Here is an 18,881-nt window from a genome sequence, read left to right on the forward strand (position 1 = left end):
TGGAATATCATTTGCTATTCCATCGGAAGAAGACAAAGATATTTTTTACACTTTTTCTTTATCTCAAGAGTTTTTTCCCGAGTTGGAATATTTTGTGACATGGGGATTTAAGTGTTGTTGCATGCTTTTAAGTTTTGTAGGAGCAATATCACCAGCACATTACCTTGTCTACGCGTTACTTCATTTTCAACTACAAGCAAACGTGTTGCTGCTTAACATAGAAAACATCAACAAAAATTGCGAGAAAAATGAATTTCCGGACACGGAAACGCAAAATGTTGTCAAAAAGAGGTTGCTGTTGTGTTTGAAACATCATATTAACATTTCCAGGTTCATATACATCTTCCAGATTTTTTTTCAAACTGTAGGCACAATTTCTAGATCCACTAGAACCGCATCGAGAAGAACAGAAAATTTGGTGTTGATTTTAGAGTTGGAAGGATGTGTTGTGTTTATAAGTCTTGTAATACACATGTTTACGGTACTGGTTTTCGAATAACAAATACGTATGTCATTTTAAGAAAAATTTTTAGTTTGGTAAAACTCCATCGTTGTTGTGGTTCTGGCGGTTTTTGGCGCTTACATTGTCCTCTTTTTTTACGTTAGCTGGACTTAGTGCTTACGGTCAGAAATTTGAAGATACGGTAAGGTGATTAAGTGATTTAAAATTAAGTTTCTGAATATTTGATTTTTTAGTCGGACGATATATTTTACAGATTGGTTAATGTTAAGTGGTATCACTGGAACCGTCAGAATAAGGAAATGTATCTAATGTTTTTGGCAAATACCCAGAAACCTTTTAAACTGAAGTTTTCTGAAAATATTTCAATTAATTACAGACAAGGACTTGAGGTTCGTCTGAGATAATGTTAATGTGGTATATCTAGGTTCGGGTAATTTTATTTTAGATTGGTAAAACTTTCTTTTCATTCATGTCTGTTGCTTATCGACTACATAAGAGTATTAATCATTAATTAGAGGAACATCGGCATCAATATTTTCAAAAATTTCGTGGTGCTATATTTCTGAGGAATGATCAGTGATCATGAAGTAATTTTAAATGCTACTAATTACATACTTTATAGTTTCAGATTACGGAATTTTGTATTTACTAATATTCGGCGTACCTAATATTTTTTCAGATTAAAACTTCACTAGTGAACACTGTAGAACATTTAAAATTTTCCTAACTTCAGCAATAGTAACACAGAATTATAAATATTTTTAATGTAATATAACATCTAATAAACTTATTGTTGACTGTATTTGTTTGATTTATTTTATTCAAGCGACCAATATATTTTTAATTAAAAACTAAATGGTGTGCATTGCCCATCTTATGACGGGATAAAAAAAATAGTTGACTATACCTACATTTTATTTTAATTACTATTTTTTGTTATTTTTATAACCTTAGGTGATAATAGATTTTAAAATAAATTCGATTTCTTCTACATTGAAAAAGCTTAAGTATATAAGTTCTGTTTGAAACATCACATCAAAATATTGAGGTTCGTATGACATATAATATTAATAAAAGGTATCTGGCTATGTTTGGATAAATTTTGTTAGATTGGTAAAACGTTCCTCACATTCATGTCTTTTGCAAATCAGCTACATAAGAAAATTAATCATTGATTAGAGGGAAGCCAGCAGTGATTTTCTAATATTTGTTGGGGGGTCTCAATATTCTCGATGGCAAGGCAGTACACATACAATTTCCATAAATTCATTTAATAAATTATATTGACTAAAATGGCTACACGTTCTTAACACATTGACACAACCGCCCCCCTCTCTCCAACGCATCTCTCCAGAGGGCGCTCCACTCTCTCGAGATGTCAAAAATCCGGCGCCAGATTTGAATTCAAATAAATTCACTACATATTTTTTATTTTTTTATTATTATTATTAATTAATTAATTGTTCAGCAATTTTCAATTTAATGCCAAAAAACACAGTTACGCACATTAATTGCACTATTTTTTTGAAAGGCGGAGACAAACCTCCAGTCTTCATCATTCCTCTTCAAATCGTATACCAAGCAGTGCTAAGTTGCTGGTTTTAAAACTCTTTTTAGAGAAAATTTTTCCGTTATTAGTGAAGTTATTTTATGTATCTACAATGATCGTAGAACGAAGGTTACTGGAAAAGTTTTTCAAATTTATGTAAAGTCGGGATACATTTTTAACATTAAGTAAGCAAAGATAGCCTCATTAAATTTCGATTTGTCGCTGCACAGTACGTATCTAGTCTTCAGTGAAGGAGAGACGTTTGAAATTGTTGCACTACTACTATGAATGGTACGTTAAAATTTAATTTTCGCTATTTCATTGAAACATATGCAAAAATAAAAAGCAACTCAATCTCATTTGTGGCATTTTTTCAGAGGAAAAGTATCTCAGATTATGCAGGCTGGCATGCATAGATTTTTTCGATCTGCAAATCGCCAATTTTATAGTGTACAATCTGATCATATTTTTGACAACCGTGTCTTTACTTCAGTTAGTTCTATTTCTGCAGAAATTCCATCTAGATTACTTTATCCAGTTCGGACCTTCGTATTTCATAATATTATACGTAACTATCATTCTGTCATTTAAACAACTGACTTACCCGGATTTTCAGTTGCTGAGTGCTTTGATCTACGTGCCCCAAACTAAAAAACTAGTACTAGAATATGTCCAAAAGTTGAAACATGACAATAACTCAAGTTGCAAAGACAACAAAAAGGAATTAATTCAAGCTGCTACGTACATGATAAGTAGTCTCATTTTTGCAGTGATTGCTGGAATATTATTTGCCATTCCATCGAAAGGGGACAAAGATATCTTGTATGTTTTTTCTTTATCTCAAGAGTTTTTTCCCGAGTTGGAATATTTTGTGACATGGGGATTTAAGTGTTGTTGCGTGGCTTTAGGTTGTGCAGGAGCAATATCACCAGCACATTACTTAGCTTACGCGGTACTTCATTTTAAATTACAAGCAAACGTGTTGCTGCACAACATAGGAAACATCAACAAAAATTACGAGGACAATGAATTTCTGGACACAGAATCGCAAAACGTTATCAAAGAAAGATTGCTGTTTTGTTTAAAGCATCATATTAGCGTTTCCAGGTTCATATACATCTTCCAGATTTTTTTTTCTAACTGCAGGCACAATTTTTAGATACACTAGAACAACTATGAGAAGGGCAGAAAATTTGGTGTTAATTTTAGAGTTGGAAGGATGTTTTTTATTTATAAGTATTGTTATACACATCTTTACGGTATTGGTTCTTGGGTCATACACAGGTCGCTCTAAATCGAATTTGTAGGTGGACGAACTTACATCGCAGTTGTGGTACTGGCGGTTCTTGTTGCTTACGTTGTGTTCGTTTCTTACGTTAAGTGGAATTAGTGCTTATGGCCAGAAAATTGAAGATGCGGTAAGGTGTTGAAATGATTTAGAGACAAATTTTTGAATATTTGTAATTTTAGTCGGATGATATTTTTTATAGGTTGGTTAACGTCAAGTGGTATAACTGGAACCAAGAGAATAAGAAACTCTATTTAATGTTTTTGACGAATATCCAGAAACCTCTCAGACTGAAGTTTTCTGAAAATATTTCAGTTAATTGTAGGCAAGGAGTTGAGGTTCGTTTGACATAATTAAGGTTAATGTAATGTATCTTTGTTTGGATAATTTTGCTAGATTGGTAAAACCTTCTTTTCATTCATGTCTGTCGCTTATCAACTACGTAAGAGTATTAATCATTGATTAGAGGAACATCGGCAGCAATATTTTTAAATATTTCGCGATACCACGTTCCTGAGAATTGACCATAAAGGAATTTTAAATGCTATTAATTACAATTTAACAATTTCAGATTATATGCAATATAACATTTAATAAACTTATTGTACATGTGTTTGTTTGACCAAATTTTTTAACCTTATTTTGCTAGCTTTGAAACTATTCAGCGTTTGATCCACCAATAACTCAACCATCTAGAAGTATCCTTGATTTTTATTTTTCGTTGTGCGTCATCACGACATGCACAGCACTTTTGTTCTTTCTTGTTGTATGCGCTAAACATGCTGCCGTGCGCTCCACAGTGATAAAAGTCAATAACTCTCGAACCTAACCACTATGTAACATTACTAACGCCTCAGCGAATTCGTTACATGCTTCAAACAACACATTTCTGGAACGTTTTCCTCTCTTCGAAGTATTTCCTCCGGAATTATCGCTCGAGAGGTGTTGTCGGATCGTCGATCAAATTTTAATCAGTTTCAACCACGTGTATTTATTATTTATTTAGCGAGTAAATAGCGACGAACTGTTTATTCTACTCTGTAAATAGGAAGTCGACATTGAATCAATAGAAAGGATAATGGCTTTTTTTGCCGCCTTTGTGCCAAGTCGATAAGCCATGTCGACTGCAGCGCAGTTTACCTAGTTGTTTACTCGCCCCCAGCTCCCCTACTAGCCCGTAACTCGTTCCATCAGTGTTAAAATTTTTTAATGACACGACAATTGATGTATTCAAAGAAGACCGGTTTAAATTTAAATGTACTCCGCGTAATTAAAAGCAACTCTCCGTAGAAGACGACGCGTGTTATGGATTTTAGATTACGTAACCCAACACTGGTGGCGCGAAGCGCCACCCCGCCACATCAAATTTAATTGGTGGAGGTTATTTTTCAACCTTCCGAGACAACTTTTTGCGCTTATTTTTTTGTTAAAAAGGTTGACACCCGATCTTTCGCCCCACACGCGCGTAATCCCGAAAACCCGTAATCCCGAAAAAAAAAAAACGGGACTAACTGTTTCCATTGGGCCTTTGTATCTGTATCACGTGACACTATCCGGCTCAAAGAACTTCTCTTCGGAAACTCTACCCTAAGCCCCTTCAGACTGTGATAAATGCAATGAATCCATCACTCGCCACCTCTGCCGTCTCGCAATCGATTCCATCACGAAGTCACAGTCTCGTCGCGAAACCGAAACACAGGGACGTCTCAGAAAGGGATCATGTCGCAAAAATTTCGACGGCACGTCCGATTAAAAAGGGTGTGTGGCGAGCTAATTGGTGGATTTTTCGGGGAACAGAAAACTAGGCCAATTAGGCGGCGTTGTGCACTTGTCTAAACAGGGTCGTTGGGGCGTGAATTTAATTGAAATCGTCGTTAAATCACACCCTGCAAACTTGGATATTGCTGCGCTAATTAAATTATGAAGAAATTGTGTTATTATGATTTCTCTTTGATGTCGGAGGCACGTTGGTGTGCAGGGGATGCGCCGGGGCGGGGCCAAGGTCACGTGCTGAGGGAAACCGGTTGCGGGACGAGGGAGGCGATGCGATTGGCCGAAGAGACTTGACGGTCTGATCGGGTAGAGAAAAATTGTTTGAAATGAGAAAAAATACGTTGGTTGCTAAGGTTTACAAAAATTAAAAAAAAAAAAATCAACTTTTAAAAATATTGAACGTCAAAATCGAAGAATTAACGTGATTTTAATTTGTTTTAAAAAACTGCATTTAGACAATTGTCATTTTTGATAATTTTTCTCGGAATTTTAAATCTTCAATAAAATTCATATTAAGACACATTAGCATTACGAAGTTAATTCTTCAATTTTGAAGTTTAATATTTTCAAAAATTTGGTTCAGAGATCTTTTTTCTAGCATTTTCAATGACGTACCGTCAAGCAAATACGTCATTTTTTATCACCCTGTATATTTAAAGTGGATGACAACGGGAAAAAATGGTTTCGGAAAAACTGAAAAATTGAAAATCTATTAATCGAACAATCGAAACAGCGGAATATGGGTAAATCGAGAAATTGAAATATCAAAAAATTTTGAAAATCGAAATATCAAAAAATCAAAAAATTAAATTATCGAAAAATTGAAAAATTCAGGAATTGATAAACTCGCAAAATTGTAATGTTGAAAAATGAAGAAATCGAGAAATCTAAAAATCAAAAAGTCTTAAAATTTTAAAAATCGAGAAACCTAGATGTCTTAAAATCGAAAAATTAAAAAAGTGAAATTTAAAAAAGTTCTAAAAATTGAAAAATCAAGAACGTGAAGAGCTAAATATTTAAACATTCGACAAATTGAAAAATAGACACAACGAAGAACTGAAAAATCGAAAAATCAAAAATTTAATTAAACTCTTGAAAAATTAAAAAATCGAAAAATTGAAAAATTTTTACAGTTAAAATTTAAAATTTGAAAAATCTAAAACCGCGAAGTCGAAAAATCGAAAGCTCGAGAAATCAGATTATCGAAAGCTTGAAAAATGTTCAAGTTAAAAACTCAAAATTGAAAAATAGAAATATCGAAGGAATGAAAAATCAAGAAATCGAGACCTGACCTGCATTGACTTGACCTGACCTGACCTGTCCTAACCTGACCTGAGTTGACTTGACTTGACCTGAAAAATCGAGATCTGCGAAAATCAAAAAATCGTTTAATCGAAAAATTGAGAAATCGAGAAAGTGGAAATCCAAAAACTTAAAAATTCGACAAATTGGAAAATAGAAATAACCAAATGACGAAGAAATAAAAAATCGAATAATCGAGAAATCGAAAAATGAAAAATTGAACTAAAATATTGAAAAATGAAAAAATCAAGAAATCGAAATATCAAAAATCGAAAAGTCGATAAACCGAAACCCGAGAAATCGAGAAATCGTAAATACAAAATTGAAAAAATTGCAAAACTTGAAAAATCGAAGAATTGAAAAATTGATAAATCGAAACATCGAAAAATTGGAAAACCGTAAGTTTGAAAACCCGAAAAGTTGAAAAATAGGAAAACGGGAAATTGAAACATCAAAAGATCGAGAAATCGAAACATCAAAAGATCGACAAATCGAGAAAACGGAAAATAGAAAATTTCAGAAAACGAAATAGGCCAAAATGAGAAGTTTAAAATTGATAAAGAATTTAAAATTACAAGAAATCGAAAAATCAGAAAGTCGAAAAATAGGAAAATTTAAAAATCGAAAAATATAAAACCGTGAAGTCGAAAAATCGAAGGCTTGAGAAATCGGATTATCAAAAAACTGAAAAATTTTCAATTTAAGAACTCAAAATTGAAAAATAGAAATATCGAAGGAATGAAAAATCGCAAAATCAAGAAACCGAGACCTGACCTGACCTGACTCGACCTAAGCTGGAAAATCGAGAAATCGAGATCTGCGAAAATCAAAAAATCGTTTAATCGAAAAATTGAGAAATCGAGAAAGTGAAAAGTCAAAAATTTAAAAATTCGACAAATCGAAAAATAGAAATAACGAAGAACTGAAAAATCGAATAATCAACAAATCGAAAAATCAAAAATTTAATTGAAATATTGAAAAACTAAAAAATTTAGAAATCGAAACATCGAAAATCGAAAGATTTCAAAATTTTTACGTTCAAAATTTAAAAATCGAAGAATTCAAGAATCGAAAAGTCGAAAAATCATAACCCAAGAAATCGAAAAATAGAAAATACAAAATTGAAAAAATTGAAAAAATTGCAAAATTTGAAAAATCGAGGAATTGAAAAATTGATTAATCGAAACTTCGAAAAATTGGAAAACCGTAAAATTGAAAACCCGAAAAGTCGAAAAATAGAAAAGCGAGAAATCGAAACATCAAAAGATCGAGAAATCGAGAAGACGGAAAGTCGAGAACTTCAGAAAACATAATGGGTCAAAATCGAAAAGTTTAAAATTGAAAAAATTGAAGAATTTAAAATGAAAAGAAATCGAAAAATCGGAAAATCGAAAAACAGGAAAATTTAAAAATCAAAAAACTTAAAAATCGAAAAATCTAAAACGCGAAATCGAAAGCTCGAGAAATCGGATTATCAAAAAACTGAAAAACTTTCAATTTAAAAACTCAAAAATTGAAAAATAGAAATATCGAAAGAATGAAAAATAGCACAATCAAGAAATCGAGACGTGATCTGCACTGACCTGAGCTGATCCGACTTGACGTGACCTGACTTAACTTGACCTGAACTAAAAAATCAAAAATTCATTTAATCGAAAAGTTGAGAAATCGGGAAAAGTTGGAAACCACAAAAACTGAAAAATTAAAGTCGAAAATTTAAAGATTGGAAGCTCGAAAAATTTTCAAATTTACAATTTAAAAATCCAAAAATTCAAAAATCGAAAAGTCGAAAAACCGAAACCCGAGAAATCAACAAATCGTATATATAAAATTTAACAATCGTAAAATTGAAGAATCCATAAATTCCAAAAGTGAACGGACGAAAAATTGCGAAATCGAAAAATTGAAAAATCAAAACACTGAAAAAGTGGAAAATCGAGAATTCGAAAACCTGAAATGTCTAAAAATCCAAAAACTGAGAAATCAAAAAATTCAAAAACAGAAACATCGACAAATCGAAACTTCCAGAAATCGAGAATTGAATTAAGAGAAAAGAGTTTAAAACTGAAAAACTGACAATTTAGAAATTGAGACCTGACCCCACCTAACCTGGCCCGAAAAATCGAAAAATTGAAAAATCGACAATTGAATAATTGAAAAACTGAAAACTGAAACATTGAGAAGTCGGCAAATCGAGATCTGGAAAAAACAGAAAATTGTTTAATTGAGAAATTGAGAAATCAAGAAAAAAGTTAGAAACTTCAAACTCTCAAAAATTGAAAAATCAAAAAATTTTGAAATCGAAAAAATTAAAAGTCGAAAAATTGAAAAATCGAAAAAAAAATGAAGAAATCGAGAAATTGAAAATTCTAGATGTCATGAAATATAAATGTAAATCAAGCAATTTTAAACCAAAAAACAAATATTTTCGATGGGGAAATGCTCAAAAATAAAGAAAAACACTCGAGTTCTTGATTTCAGTTTTCATAAAAACCCCTATAAGGAACACACAAAAATAAACTAAAACACCAAATTAAAGGTGGAAGGAAACTGTTTTAAATATATTTACATAACATTTGCATTCCTTAGATACACACATAAAAGTAAAATTTCCATTAAACTTCAAAGTCATAAAATTAAGGCATCTCGAAAAAATTTAAAACAACAAGACTATAACGAAACGAGCAGCTTTAAACAATTTCTTGAGAAGTAGAAACTTCACGCTGAATAAATTTAAAAATTGTAGGTTGTAAAATGAGTACAGATTTACATTTTCAGGGTCTTTCTGGATTAGTTACCGGGAAATTTGCGAAAGCTGAACATGGACCAGAATAAAAGGCTTCAGCGGAACATTAAAACAATGAAAAAAAATACCGAGCAAAATTTAATACGAATGTGGTGTACGCAAAAATAACTAATATAAAATAGCCTTTTAGCAAGCTTTTAGTTAATTACGGTTTGTTTTATTTTGTTAATAATAATTTTTTGCAACAGCGTTTATTTTGTAATACAATTCGTAGTGCAACCTCACAATTTGTTATTTAATTCGTGAAAGCTCTGACCTGAAGCAGCGAAATGAAGCTCATTTCGAGCATCCTCACCTAAAATTTAATCCAATTCATTTAAAACAGCTCAAAGTTTCTACTCACATGTATATTTTGAAATTTGAAAAACTCACCCCTCACCAACAAAACTTACTCCACCCCAACCTTCCCCTAATTCAACCCACTTCCATCCTCTCGAGTACACTTCCAAAGGAAATAACCAGCATCGTATTTGTCGACGGAAATCTCTTCCACGAGTCCTCCTTTTTAATAAAACCTCCCGGCCCCTCCCTTCCTCATATTACCTAAATTAATTGCGAGCGACTATCCCGTTTTAATTACTCACAATACACCGATTGTCTGGCGTAAATTTCCCAGCCCGCATCGCGTGAACTTTTCAGGAAATTAAACTTCGATTTTCGGAAATTCTAAGCAATTCCGATTGTATGCAACCTGAAACTTCGATAAACCGATCTAACACGGCTCGAAACAGCTGTTGGAACTTTAATCGTGCGGTAATCGGTGCCACTCTGGATTTGACACTTGGGGCCGGCACTTTGGCATTCTTGCAGCGGACAACGGGGAGGTAAATTGCTGGCTGGATTGGGATAATTAAGTCTGGAGATGTAAGCAGACGGGAAAAAGTTTAATGAGGATGAGTGTGCTTGGGTAAAAAGCTTGATTATTCTTTGGAGAGCGGTTGTTGCGTGCTGCGGCGTTGTAGATTTTTTTAGATAAAGTAATCAGGGAAGCGTGTTAGTTGTCTAATTGGAGCTGAAGTATAAGTGGACAATTTGTGTTGTATCTGTGCAGGTAGAATCCCGTACATTGTCGAATATAAAAATATCATCAAGGCCAATCTGCTTTTCCTTCAATCCCTCTCTGAAAAAACCTCGCTCCTGCAACCCCGCGACGCCCACCCGAATCGAAATATGAAACACGTCGACGTTTCCCTTTGCATGTTTATAGCACAAACACATTTTCCTTCGGATATTGTTCGCAGAAATCAATGGAGAGACAAGACAGTCGGGTTTCATTACCATTGAAATGTCCATTCGTCCAGCTTGGAGCTCGCCATGTGTACATTTCCCAGACTCGATCATCCTGGATATTAATACATAAATGCGGGACTATGGGAAATATCAATTTTGCCGGTCCGCCTCGGGCTGTATACGTATTTTACAACGGACGTCTGATTAAACAAGGTCCTGGTGTCTGTTCCTGGAGGAATTTCCGGATTGCACGAAAACGGCTGCTTTGAAAATGCTGTTAGGTCTTGTTTGATACAAAGAGCGGCGTAGTCACGTCATGCTGGCATATAAGAGGTTGGGGGTGCGAGCACCTAGACTCCCGAATCTGAATTTTTATTAAGTCGTAGCAGGCTAGAAATACTTTTATGTTGAGAACATCTTAAACCTATCAAAAAAACTAGTCGAAAGTTATTTCGACTGAACTTCTCGCGCTTCTGAAGTACAGTCCTTCAAATTTCACAAGTTCTTAAAAGATTAATAGAGGCAAAATCAGTTTTATCTTAACAAGTACTAGCCCCGCTCACCCGCCCCCTGTTTTCTCAGAGGATATGTCATTTACCAAAATAAGTTTTACCTTAGCAAGTACTAGCCCCACCCACCCACCCTTAATTAATTAGAGGGTATGTCATTTGCCAATCAGACTTATCTTACAAAGTATTAGCCCCGCCCACCCGCCCCCTATTTTTTCCAATGATATGTCATTTGCCAAAATAAAACTTACATTAGCAAGAACCAATACCAGTACTTCTTAGTACTCGCTAAGATAAGTCTTAATTTGGCAAATGACATATCCTCTGAGGAAATAGGGGCGGGTGGGCGGCGCACGTACTTACTCAAGTAAGACTGATTTTGGGAAACATCAGACCTCCAGAAAAAATAGAGGGCGGGTAGGCGGGGCTAGCACTTGTTGATTTTGCCCTTATTAATCTTGTACAACCTTGTTAAATTAAAAAGGTGTTAAATTGGAAATTTCCATAGTAAAGACTTAAATTCCTAAATCTGATTGGATGTTTATTTTTGATCAATTTAGTCATTATTTTTTTTGAGTCACCTGCATAAGCAAATCGAAAATATATGAATGCAATGATAACTCTCAAGTAAAAACTCATGATATTTTGCACATTTCCGGTAGATTTAGGAATTTAAGTCGTTACTATGGAAATTTGCAATTTAAACCTTTAAATTTCACAAGTTTTTACAAGATTAATAGGGGCAAAATCAGTTTTATCTTACAAAGTATTACCCCCGCCCACCTGCTCCCTATTTTCTCCAATAATATATCATTTGCCAAAATAAGACATACGTTAGCAAGTACTAGCCCTTCTTCTAAGAGGGTCGTACTTCCAAGTACTTGCTAAGATAATTCTTAATTTGGCAAATGACATACCCTCTAAGAAACGAGAGAGTGGGCGGGGCTGATAGCTGTCAAGGTAAGACGGATTTTGGCAAATGACATACCCTCTAAAAAAGAGAGGGTGGGTGGGCGGGGCTAGTAGCTGCTAAGATAAGACTGATTTTGGCAAATGACATGGAACACCCAGAACAATCAGTCTTACCTTAGCAGGTACTAACCCCGCCCACGCGCCCTCTATTTTCTTAGAAGGTATTTCATTAGCCAAAATTAGTCTTATCTTAGCAGGTACTAGCCCCGCCCACCCACCCTCTTTTTTCTTAGAGACTATCTCATTTGCCAAAATCACTCTTATCGTAGCAGGTACTAGCCCCGCCCACCCACCCTTTCTTTTCTTGGAAGGTATATCATTTGCCAAAATCGATCTTGGGTAGTACCGATCCCGTCCACCTGTCCGCTATTTTCTTAGAGAGATCTCATTAGCCAAATCCAGTCTCATCTTAGCAAGTACTAACCCCGCCCACCAACCCTCTCTTTTCTTAGAGGGTATGTCATTTGCCAAAATCAATCTTATCCTAGCTAGTAGCTGCTAAGATAAAACTAATTTTGGTAAATGGCATTCTCTAAGTATGGAGAGGGTGGGTGGGCGGGGATACTACCTACGAAGATAAGGCTGATTTTGGCAAATGACATACTTCCCACGAAAAGAGAGGGTGGGTGGGCGGGGCTAGTACCTGCTTCGATGAGAGTGATTTTGGCAAATGAGATACCCTGTAAGAAAAGAGAGGGTGGGTAGGCGGGCCTAGTACTTGCCAAGATAAGACTAATTTTGCCCCTATTAAACTTGCAAAACTTGTTAAATTTAAAAGGTCTTAAACTACAAATTTCCATATTAACGTGTTAAATTCCTAAATCTGATTGGATGTTTATTTTTTAACAATTCAGTCATTAATTTTTTTCAGTCACCTGTATAAGCAAATCGAAAATATATGAATGCAGTGTAACTCACAAGTAAAAACTCATGATATTTTGCACATTTCCGGTACATTTAGGAATTTAAGTCGTTACTATGGAAATCTGCAATTTAAACGTTTAAATTTCACAAGTTTTTACAAGATTAATAGGAGCAAAATCAGTTTTATCTTAAAAAGTACTAGGCCCGCCCACCCGCCCCCTATTTTCTCAGAGGATCTCATTTTCCGAAATAAGTCTTATCTCTGCCGACCCACATCTTTACTTTTTTAGAGGGTATGTTATTTGCCCAAATCAGATTTATCTTACGAAGTACTAGCCCCGCCCACCCACCCCCTATTTTCTCCAATGATATGTCATTTGCCTAAATCAGTTTCAACTTAGAAAATACTAGCCCCGCCCACCCACCCTCTCTTTTCTTGGAAGGTGTATCATTTGCCAAAATCGATTTTGGGTAGTACCGATCCCGTCCACCTGTCCTCTATTTTCTTAGAGAGATCTCATTAGCCAAATCCAGTCTCATCTTAGCAAGTACTAACCCCGCCCACCCACCCTCTCTTTTCTTAGAGGGTATGTCATTTGCCAAAATCAATCTTATCCTAGCTAGTAGCTGCTAAGATAAAACTAATTTTGGTAATTTGTACTCTCTAAATAAGGAGAGGGTGGGTGGGGGGGGGATAGTTCCTGCTAAGATAAGGCTGATTTTGGCAAATGACATAGTCTCTAAAAAAAGAGAGGGTGGGCGGGTGGGGCTAGCATTTTCTAAGTTACAACTGATTTTGGCAAATGACATACCTTCTAAGAAAAGAGAGGGTGGGTGGGCGGGGCTAGTAGCTGCTACGATAAGAGTGATTTTGGCAAATGAGATACCCTGTAAGATAAGGGAGGGTGGGTGGGCGGGCCTAGTACTTGCTAAGATAAGACTAATTTTGCCCCTATTAAACTTGCAAAACTTGTTAAATTTAAAAGGTCTTAAACTACAAATTTCCATAGTAACGAGTTAAATTCCTAAATCTGATTGGATGTTTATTTTTTAACAATTCAGTCATTAATTTTTTTTAGTCACCTGTATAAGCAAATCGAAAATATATGAATGCAGTGTAACTCACAAGTAAAAACTCATGATATTTTGCACATTTCTGGAACATTTAGGAATTTAAGTCGTTACTATGGAAATCTGCAATTTAAACGTTTAAATTTCACAAGTTTTTACAAGATTAATAGGGGCAAAATCAGTTTTATCTTAAAAAGTACTAGGCCCGTCCACCCGCTCCCTATTTTCTCACAGGATGTCATTTTCCGAAATAAGTGTTATCTTAGCAAGTACTAGCTCTGCCCACCCACATCTTTACTTTCTTAGAGGGTATGTTATTTGCCCAAATCAGATTTATCTTACGAAGAACTAGCCCCGCCCACCCACCCCCTATTTTCTCCAATGATATGCCATTTGCCAAAATCAGTTTCAACTTAGAAAATACTAGCCCCGCCCACCCACCCTCTCTTTTCTTGGAAGGTGTATCATTTGCCAAAATCGATTTTGGGTAGTACCGATCCCGTCCACCTGTCCTCTATTTTCTTAGAGAGATCTCATTAGCCAAATCCAGTCTCATCTTAGCAAGTACTAACCCCGCCCACCCACCCTCTCTTTTCTTAGAGGGTATGTCATTTGCCAAAATCAATCTTATCCTAGCTAGTAGCTGCTAAGATAAAACTAATTTTGGTAATTTGTACTCTCTAAATAAGGAGAGGGTGGGTGGGGGGGGGATAGTTCCTGCTAAGATAAGGCTGATTTTGGCAAATGACATAGTCTCTAAAAAAAGAGAGGGTGGGCGGGTGGGGCTAGCATTTTCTAAGTTACAACTGATTTTGGCAAATGACATACCTTCTAAGAAAAGAGAGGGTGGGTGGGCGGGGCTAGTAGCTGCTACAATAAGAGTGATTTTGGCAAATGAGATACCCTGTAAGATAAGGGAGGGTGGGTGGGCGGGCCTAGTACTTGCTAAGATAAGACTAATTTTGCCCCTATTAAACTTGCAAAACTTGTTAAATTTAAAAGGTCTTAAACTACAAATTTCCATAGTAACGAGTTAAATTCCTAAATCTGATTGGATGTTTATTTTTTAACAATTCAGTCATTAATTTTTTTTAGTCACCTGTATAAGCAAATCGAAAATATATGAATGCAGTGTAACTCACAAGTAAAAACTCATGATATTTTGCACATTTCTGGAACATTTAGGAATTTAAGTCGTTACTATGGAAATCTGCAATTTAAACGTTTAAATTTCACAAGTTTTTACAAGATTAATAGGGGCAAAATCAGTTTTATCTTAAAAAGTACTAGGCCCGTCCACCCGCTCCCTATTTTCTCACAGGATGTCATTTTCCGAAATAAGTGTTATCTTAGCAAGTACTAGCTCTGCCCACCCACATCTTTACTTTCTTAGAGGGTATGTTATTTGCCCAAATCAGATTTATCTTACGAAGAACTAGCCCCGCCCACCCACCCCCTATTTTCTCCAATGATATGCCATTTGCCAAAATCAGTTTCAACTTAGAAAATACTAGCCCCGCCCACCCACCCTCTCTTTTCTTGGAAGGTACATCATTTGCCAAAATTGATCTTGGGTAGTACCGATCCCGTCCACCTGTCCTCTATTTTCTTAGAGAGATTTCATTAGCCAATTCCAGTCTCATCTTAGCAAGTACTAACCCCGCCCACCCACCCTCTCTTTTCTTAGAGGGTATGTCATTTGCCAAAATCAATCTTATCCTAGCTAGTAGCTGCTAAGACAAAACTAATTTTGGTAAATGGCATTCTCTAAGTAAGGAGAGGGTGGGTGGTCGGGGATAGTACCTGCGAGGATAAGGCTGATTTTGGCAAATGACATACCTCCCACGAAAAGAGAGGGTGGGTGGGTGGGGCTAGTATTTTCTAAGTTACAACTGATTTTGGCAAATGACATACCTTCTAAGAAAAGAGAGGGTGGGTGGGCGGGGCTAGTACCTGCTACGATGAGAGTGATTTTGGCAAATGAGATACCCTGTAAGAAAAGAGAGGGTGGGTGGGCGGGGCTATTACTTGCTAAGATAAGACTAATTTTGCCCCTATTAAACTTGCAAGAACTTGTTAAATTTAAAAGGTCTGAAACTGCAAATTTCCTTAAACCTTTAAATTTCACAAGTTTTTACTAGATTAGTAGGGGTAAAATCAGTTTTATCTTAAAAAGTACTAGCCCCGCCCACCAGCCCCGTAGTTTCTCAGAGGATGTCATTTGCCAAAATCAGACTTATCTTACAAAGTACTAGCCCCGCCCACCCGCCCCCTATTTTCTCCAATGATATGTCATTTGCCAAAATCAGTTTTAACATTAGCCAAAGCCAGTTTCATCTTAGCAGGTACTAGCCCCTCCCACCCGCCCTGTCTTTCCTTTTTGCCAAAATTTTTAAATTTTTTAACAGATAAATAAAAAAAAATTAAAAATCGAAAAATTGGTAATCTGAAAAAATTAAGATCCATACAAAATTTTACAATTCGGTAGTTTCAGAGATTATCTGTCTAATAAAAGTCCGGACAGACACATAGCTTACACTTGGAAAATAAAATATCTCTAATATTTGACTAATATTAAGCCCCCAAAACAGAAAATGAATGGTCAGATATTTTCTAAAAGTTAACAATAACAAAGTGGATTGTTGTCAGGAATTTTTACGTCTTCATATATATTTATTAACTAAACAACAACGTCAAAGAAACGAAGGATAAATTATTTCATCCCCCGACCGTGGTATTTATCCACTGAGATGTGTTTTTCGTTTACGCCGGAACGGGCTTTTCCCGAGAACCTAAACCGACTTGACAATATAAATACAAACGATTCATCCGCATCAGCATCAGTTGTCCTCGCACTTTCAAAAAACAACACGAACCCCAAAAATGGTCAATTCACCCTCCTCTTCGTCCTTGGGGCTTTCGTTGCCGTTTCTTTGCCCATTCCGGTTGACAAATACCTAAATCCGGAGGATGTCTGCGAAAATCACTCTCCGTTGGAAATTCAACGATTCAGACGTTCTCCCGATGATGGGGAATGGGTTTTCAAGCCCAACGTTGAGCAACGTCGAGCTCGAACGGATGGTAATTTTGTTGTTGTATTTTTGTTAATAAAAATAAATGTGTGAATGCATGAACTTATTCGCCCGTAATTAAAAATTTAATTCTCTATAGAAAATTCCATTTGATCGAAACATGAAAACACCGCAACACATTCACCGCTCTCCCACGCGTTTTTTTAATCGTAATAGATTGCCTCTTAATTAAATTTTGTTGACGAAATCAAATTTAATTTTTTTTTCCTTGAAAAATTAATCAACGCTTAAAGTTTATTTGTTTTTATTGCGGGTGGCAGCAGTTTTATTAACTTTGGGGAAAACGCGTTCGGTTTATTAAAAAATTAAATTATATTCATCGAGTGATGGATGCCGGTACGAGACACATTTAACCGCGAGCCGTAATTCCATCCGAACAAAGTAAATATCGAGCAAATTCGCCAAACACGAGCTTAATAATCCCGATGAAATTCCGATACGCGCTTGGAACGTATACTTGGCCAAAAGCCAAACACCTTGGCTTTAAACACGTGATACATTACAGGTGGATTTAATCTCCATTGTTTGCTCTGCAGGAACGCATATTTCGCAGGAAAAAGCACAATAAAAGCAAGCAGCGCCAGGACTTAATAACTTGATAAATTAAAGTAAATTCTTCTTGATATTAAAACAAAAACGGCTTATTTTTCTTATTTTCAAATCAGACGGAAATTAGACATCCATCAACACGACGTTGTCTTCCTCCAGCCATTTTCCCGAAAGCGGAACAAAAAAAATTTCAACTATTTCCAACAATTCCGCTTCAAATAAAACCGAGAAAATTTCTGTTATTATTAAGTGCTGCGAACAGCAGCCACAAGAATTCATCTTTCTCCGAAAAGAGCAATAAAGACAACAGTCGAGCCCTTATTAACTTATTAATGTAAATTCTTCGCAATATTAAAAAAACCTGGAGCGGTCCTCGTTTTTTACGACATAATCCCGAAACCGCCGTTTTTTCTAATAACGCCGCCTCCCCGAAATAAATAATAAAAACCGCCATCAATACGGCCACGTTTGCTTTGCCACATTTGAATTTTTGCACGATGTCACGTCCGCGTATTTCAGCGGAATTACATCGATTCCTCAAAAAAAGCTCCGATTGTGTGCGAGCTTTCGCCAGATTTAATACAGGAAAATTGCTTGTCAATGCCAGGAGTCGAGCTTTTGTGCTTTTTTCCTAATTATCGCAAATATTTGAGCCACTGATAAATAATTTCGATGCGCGATCGATTCTTACTCAATTTAGGCTCCATAAAAGCGCGTTATTATGGAAATTGGAGGTTAGTAATTATTGTTCGACACGTGCCGAGCTAGGAAATTGCTTCACGACAATCAATGCGAATAAGAAGAAAGCTGGCGGTAATTAAAATCACGGTGGCGGCGAGGGAGCGTAGGCGCCTCCAGGGACGACGTCGGCATATTTTATTCAAGTACGGGCCTGCTTTATTGCCGCTTGTTGTGAGTGGACGGAAGAGGAAAAGTTCGAAATGGCATTGTCGGACGGCCGAGATGGTTCATGCTTTTCGGGGGTTAATGTTTTACGAGTGGCACATTTTGAATAATAAGGGGCTTTTAATAAGGGAGATATTTACTTAATTCTGCCGCAAAGGTCTCGCTTCGATGAACTTGTATCGAGCAATATGGGCTTTCGACTCGTAAACAGAGAAAGTGGCGTAATATTGCATTCCCACGGGGACGGATTTTAATATCTGTCTAGCGATGTATCGAAAAAAGAAACGGCGTGTACTGGATCCCGTTGGGTTAATATCTACTGTAAACAAATAACAGGTGAACTTTGGAGGCACGATCGGTATTAATATACAGATTATGAAGGGTTTTACGACGTACATTTTCAAGGAACGGAATCTTACCTCGTTTCCGGATTTTTTTTTCAGTTTTTCAGGCGATCCTTTTGTTAGGATTTTGTAGCCGTTGCAACTAACGCAATCTCCTTTCCGG

The 18,881-nt window shown here is 36.0% G+C and overlaps 1 long non-coding RNA gene across 1 annotated transcript; it reads left to right on the forward strand.

Annotated features, from left to right (window-relative positions):
- The first annotated feature begins 410 nt into the window (after window positions 1-410).
- Window positions 411-825, forward strand: LOC135143037 (uncharacterized). Its single transcript, XR_010282666.1, has 3 exons — window positions 411-481; window positions 534-644; window positions 697-825. It is a non-coding gene; the product is annotated as an uncharacterized LOC135143037 (long non-coding RNA).
- The last annotated feature ends 18,056 nt before the right edge of the window (window positions 826-18,881 follow it).

The sequence above is a fragment of the Zophobas morio genome, unplaced genomic scaffold (genome assembly GCF_036711695.1).
Source record: "Zophobas morio isolate AGI-343-1 ecotype UQ-CSIRO unplaced genomic scaffold, CSIRO_AGI_Zmor_V1 ptg000057l, whole genome shotgun sequence".
Lineage (NCBI taxonomy): Eukaryota > Metazoa > Arthropoda > Insecta > Coleoptera > Tenebrionidae > Zophobas > Zophobas morio.